This window comes from Eptesicus fuscus, chromosome 9 (assembly GCF_027574615.1).
Source record: "Eptesicus fuscus isolate TK198812 chromosome 9, DD_ASM_mEF_20220401, whole genome shotgun sequence".
NCBI lineage: Eukaryota > Metazoa > Chordata > Mammalia > Chiroptera > Vespertilionidae > Eptesicus > Eptesicus fuscus.
The window spans coordinates 50761461-50768079 of record NC_072481.1 but is presented as its reverse complement, the minus strand read 5'-3'; the positions used below and the strand labels follow the sequence as shown (position 1 = coordinate 50768079).

The following is a 6619-nucleotide window of genomic DNA, read 5'->3' as shown; positions in this document are numbered from 1 at the left end:
ACATCTGTTTGTGTCCCCAAGCATCCTATCCCGGTTAAGGAAACAGCCTGCCCAGAGCAATTGGAGGATTTCCAGCAGGTTGTTTCCTAATTCCACTTGCTGGCACACCAGGGAGATACCTCCAGTCCATCCCAGACACACACTATTACACACAATTTCCCTAAAGCTCTGGAATAACAAAAAGAAAGTTAATTCAGAAAACTGATTCACAGGTCATGTTTTACTCATCTTTTAATTGGTCCCTTAAATACCTGCCCTTTTTAGGGGATAAAGAGCCCACAGAGGTGTAAACTAATCTCAAGGACAACAATATTAGAATCCAGAACAACACAAGAAAAGCCTAACATCTATTTAAGACCTTAACACACACATAATAATCACAGTTTCCCTCCGAAAGTGCCTACTGGCTGCTGAATAAAGTCCAAATTCCCAAGTAAGAAAAAAAAAAAAAAAAAAAAGACCTTCTCCATTTGGAAATAACCAAATGTTCTAGTCTCATATTCGGCCTCCCCACCTGATCCTCTCTGCAGGCTTCCCCACCTTACACTCCATCCTGTTGAACTACCAAGCATGCTGCCTGACTCACCACCTGTGTACATGCCACCTGTAGTACTTGAGGAGTCCTGCCACATTCTTTCTATGATAGGGAAATGCGTGTCATTTCTTCTTCCCAACTTCTCTCAGCAAAGTTTTCCCTTTGTTAGCCAGGCTTCCACACACTCTTTAAAAGGTCACAGGTAGTAGCTATTAAATTATGTTTTTTTTGTTTGTTAGTTTGATGTATTTTTTAAATATATTTTTATTGATTTCAGAGAGTAAGGGAGAGGGAGAGAGAGATGGAAACATCAATGATGAGAGAAAATCATTGATCGGCTGCCTCCTGCACGCCCCCCACTGAGGATCGAGCCCACAATCCAGGCATGTGCCCTGACAGAGAATTGAACTGTGACTTCCTAGTTCGTAGGTTGATGCTCAACCACTGAGCCAGGCTGGCGGGCTAAATTAAGTTTTAATTGTTAGTATGCACTACTAGATTCTAACTAGTTTGGAGTTAATATCAAGTGTTTTATAAATAAATGACTGAATCTTTCTGGTGTCTTTCCCACAAGATTCCAATATTCCCCTTGATGTTAACTCTCAGGCCCAGAAAGTTCCTGATTATTCCGTCCTGATGGTTTGAAGCTTAAAGAACAAGAATGGTAAAGTCCTGGCAAAAAGTGTCTTGCCCTGGCCGGTGGCAGACATGATAAATCAATTACAACATTCTCTTCCTGAACCAAGCGCTGCGGGCTGAGTTCTCTGGAAGCAGACACTGATGCAGATGGAGTGTTGGGTGCAGGTTATTGATTAGGGATTAACACCGTGCGGGGAGGAAACAAGATCAGGCAGAGGGAGAAATGGGACGTGATGCAGGCCTGACAAAGCCTCATGCAACGACTGCGCAAACTCCGGAGCATACGCCCATCAGAGTTGTTCTGCTGCTATAGGACAAAAAAGGCTGGGCCCTCCTATCCTCACCACAATCAATCACTGGATGTAGGCTGCCTTGGGAAGGGCATGGCCTTGGTTGAAATGATTCTCTGCAGCTGAGGCAGGCCCTGTAGCAGCTGAAATGCTGGAAGCTGCCTGCCAACCGCTGAAGCTGGGGACGAAAAAAGCCTTCCTTAGAGAATGATCTGGATGGTGCACTTGCCAATATCACATCCGGAAGTGGCACAGGGCTCTCTGCACAGCACTCTGAATAGAGCAAGTGATGAGAGTTGGCAGGTAAGATGAAATCATCACGCTATACCACGCCATCAAAACTTGAGACCCCAATCTCTGAGGTATTTCCTGCTTGAACTTTTAAAGTTTATCCCTTTTCCAAAGTTTTTGCACTAGGGACAAAACCTACAGTTCAAAAATGCTGTTAACATTGACACAGTTCCTCTGCCAATAAAACAGCACTTTCAGCAGTTTTAAATTTTTTAATCCTTTTCTACCAGCCAGGATCTGAGACAGCTCCTTCTTTCCTCTATAGCCAGGAGGTCTTAGGAGAAATTAACCCTTATTTTCTAATGTTAAGTTCTACTCTCTCTGTCTTGTTCTCTCCTCACTTTTTTCCTTTTCCTATCCTCCCCCTCCCTATGTTGCCCTCTCTCAGGCCTTATCGCCTCTTTCTCCCCTCCCCTTCTCTTTTCTTCTTCTTTCCTCTTTTCCCTCTCCATCTGTAGTTTTGGTCAAAATTAACTAGACTTGACCACTGTGGGTTGATGTCCTGATCCATATCTTTGTCCTAGAAAATATTCTAAAAAGAGAATTTCAGATTAAAATTTCATGAGAGAAGTTTGGAGGAAAAGAAAATAGTGAAAGGAGAGCCCAGTCTTATCCTTCTTCATTTTATTTGGATATTAGACTGGAAAATGTATTCCACAGTGTGAGATACCACCAGCACATCAAGTAGTTCTAGGTACCAAGGGATGTGTTATAAACTGTCCCTGACAAATGATAACCAGTTCCATCCTGGTCAGTGTTGAGATTCAGTTAATGGGCTTCCTTATCCCTCCGAAGGGAATTACAGAGTGTGGTAAGTATGTTTATCTGAACAAGTGCAGATGTGTGTAACCTAATAGTGCTTCGCTGAAGTTGTCACAGTGAACTTCTAGTTTAAACATCAGTATCTATTGAAATGGAGTTGAAAATATTTCCAATGCTGAATCCCACTTTAAATATTTCTGGGGGTTTGTGGTTGCATTTAACTATGATATATCAGTTAGTAGTCATTCCTTCTTGCCTTGGTGATAGCAGGGACTCAATCCTGCCTTCTGTTTACTCGTATCCATATAAAACATTACTTTTTAAAAAGGTTTAGTTTTGCCCTAACTTGTTTGGTTCAGTGGATAGAGCGTAGGCCTGCGGACCGAAAGATCCCAGGTTCAATTCCAGTCATGGGAATGTACCTTGGTTGCAGGCACATCCCCAGGAGGGGGTGTGCAAGAGGCAGCTGATCGATGTTTCTTTCTCGTCGATGTTTCTAACTTTCTATCCCTCTCCCTTCCTCTCTGTAAAAAATCAATAAAATATATATTTTTAAAAAGGTTTAGTTTTAATACACAACATTGCTTTTAAGAATTTTCTTATAGCCTAAAGTGGTAGTATCACTGACATGAGTAAATAATGTGTGCTGAGTAAATGATAAATATGTACATTTCCCATGTACCTGATCTTCTAAGAGGGCAGGTCCCTTTTATCCTTCAGAGATTAAAAATAAAATAAAAATAGAAGAAAACATGATAAGAGAGTAAATATTTTCACAGAACAAATAACTTGGAGGTACATTGATGGAAATAAAAGAGCTTAGGATCTGGCAGAGAGAGAGAGAAAAAGGGAAGATGAAGTTTGAACAGCTTCTATAAGAGTGTGACTTTGGCAAGTGGGAAGTGTCTATACAGGATTTCTAGGAATATTTGCTGTGATGAGCTGCAGATTATCCACTGGCGGGTGTGTGTGGGGGGGGTGTGCATGGAGAAAATTTCAGGCAAGAACACAAAACTTAGAAGCTTAGAGCAGGGGTCAGCAAGTAGTTTCTTGCCCTAGAGCCCCCTTTTGGTTATTGCGAATAAGCTGCAGTGTACATTGGAATATAAGAATGTTTGAGTCACTGTTTTCAGTTCTTTTGAGTATATACCAAGGAGTGGAATTGCTGGGTCAAATGGTAATTTTATGTTCAGCATTTAGAGGAACCACCAAACTATTTTCTACAGTGACTATTTTATATTTTTATCAGCAATGTTGGCGGGTTCCAATTTTTTCACATCCAAATTGACACTTGTTTATGTGTGTTTTTTAATTATAGCCATCCTAGGAGGTATGAAGTAACACATAATTTTGAGTGGGATGACTGTCTTAATAAGAAAAAAATAAATGTGACTATATTCACATTTAAATCATTGTGGCAACACCCAGCTGGTAGTTGAGCATTGACCTATGAACCAGAAGGTCATGGTTGGATTCCTGGTCAGGGCACATGCCCAGGTTGTGGGCTCGATCTCCAGGAGGGGGAGTGCAAGAAGCAGCCAATCAATAATTCTCTCTCAGCCTTTATGTATCTCTCTCTCTCTCCCCCACTACCTCTCTGAAATCAATAAGGATATATTTTTTAAAAATTATTTTGGCAAAACTTTGGTTATCAGAGGGAATGGGGTGTATCAGGTAGTAAAGAATAAAAGGGACCAAATATATGGAGATAGAAGATGATTTGACTTTGGGTGGTAAGCACACAATGCAGTATGAAGATCATGTATCATAGAAATGTACATTTGAAACCTATTTGACTCTATTGACCAATGTCACCCCAATAAATTTAATAAAAAAAGAAGTAAAAATATAGTTAAGCCCCTGGCAATGGGCAAGGAGACACCTGATTGGTGGTGTTGCTCTTATATCATCAGGGGCAAAGCAGATGTACAGTCCTTAGTTCATCCTAGCTTGATGCCTGTGTCAGTGGCCAGAGCTGTTTCATGCCTGAGACACATTTTAAAAATATTGTTGAAAAGGTACTACAAATAAAGTCAAAATAATTATGTTAGATCTAGAAAAATTCATAATGTGGAATGATGACAAAAAAGGCTAATATCTATACTGCTCCAAAATGTTAAGAAATGGTAAAAATACAAAAAGCAATTTGACAATTCCATTGAATATACAACTACAAATGGTCAAAAATATGATGAGATACTAAAATTCATCATTATTAATGGAAATGTAAAGCATAATAACAAGGCCCATGCACCTGACTGCTGAACATTGCAAAGACCAGTGATACCTATTGCTGGGCACAATAAAGGAAAGGAGAGGTAGGAGGATGCCATGTGTAGTTGATAGAAATGGGAGCTGAAACCATTTTTCTAGAGAACAATTTGTAAAAATGTGCTAAAATCTTCTATTTAGCTACCATATAATCCAGACCTGCTACTTGAACTGGGTGTTGTAGAGAGCAGAGCTTAGTCCATACATTCAAGAATGTTTAGTTCCTCATTATTTTCAGAGGTTAAACATTTTGAAATAAAATAAATTTCCATTAACATGCCAATAGTTTAATACCCCGTATTAATACCAGAAACTATTAGGTAGTTATCCAAGAGAATGAATTAGTGTGACTTGAAAAAAATGTCCAGAGAAGGATTGTGAAATGAAAAAGAGCAAGACAAAGAGAAATATCTATATCATATCTCATTGTTATTAAAAATAACAGAAACTCCACTTTAAGGGTGCATGTACATCAGTATATAATTCTGTTAAAATAATATTAAAGGCTACATCGTAGGTTCAATGAAACAGAACTTAGAAACAGCCCGTACATATGGGAAATCATGTTATAGAACATAATTACTGATGCGTTGGGAAAGAAAGGATAATTCAATAAGTGGTGCTGAGACAACTGGCTATACATATGGAAAAAATTAGATTACTGCCTTATGCTTATCTAAAAATAAATTTTATGTTGGTTTAAAAGCTAAATATAAAAAACCAAAGCTTTAAACATTTAAAAGAACATGTAGGCAAATATGTTCATGATATCAGAGAAGAAAGATTTATTTTAAACAAAACACACAAAAAGCACAAAAGATAGAGGAAAGGATAAATTTAAATTAACTTCTGTATATAAAGATAAACAAAATAAAAACATAAGCCACAACTGGGAGAATATATTTGCAATGGAAATTACCATAAAGAATTATTATCTAGAATATATAAAGAACAAATAATAATCAAAAAGAAAAGAAAAATGAGCCAATAATAATAATAATAACAGGGACTTTATAAAGCTGCTTGAGTAGCCAATAATCAAAATAGATTCTCAACATTTCTATCAATCAAGGGAATGCAAATTAAAGCCATGGTTAGATATTGTTTCACAGTTACAAAATTGACAAAAATTTTAAAAGCTGATAAGCTGAAGAGCTGACAAAGATATGAGAATAGGAGCACACTTACACAGTGGCTGATATCTAAATAAGTTGCAGATCTATTCACTAAGACTCAACAGTTTCACATTAGGTATATGCCCTAGACAGACCCTCATAAGCAGGTATGAGGAAACATGTATAAGCACAATGAGACAGAGGTTGTCTAGTACTTCACTAAACCTATATCCTCCTTTTCCTTGGCATACAGTTAGACTAAATTTCCTCACCTCCTCATCATCAGATGTGACCCTGCAGATAAACTGTAGTAATAATAAGTGGGGATTTACAGTGTAGCACATCCAGACCTGCCTCATAAAAAAAACAGACAGCCATGCATAATCCCCATGCTCTTTCCTTTCCCACTGGCTTGAAGCAAACAAGCAGAGACTTTGAGAGCTATATGATGAAAATAGTGGAATTTTAACATGGAAACACCCGGGCCCCTCTTACTTGGAGGGAAGCCTCCACTAATCAACCACATGCATTTTGTTCTTTATGTGATCTGGGAATAAAATTCTATCACGTTTAAACCATGATACATTTGGAGGTTTGTAATCAGAGTTGCTAATGTTTCTTTACCAATAAAGATGCTTTCTGTGGCATTGTTAATAAGAAACAGGAAAAGATCACCAGTTGAGATTTGGTAAATTGTGGGATGTTCATGTAATCAT

General features: G+C 38.3%; 1 pseudogene; it reads left to right on the top strand.

Annotated features, from left to right (window-relative positions):
* The first annotated feature begins 4372 nt into the window (after nucleotides 1-4372).
* LOC114230831 (small nucleolar RNA SNORA48) lies at nucleotides 4373-4516 on the top strand (annotated as a pseudogene).
* The last annotated feature ends 2103 nt before the right edge of the window (nucleotides 4517-6619 follow it).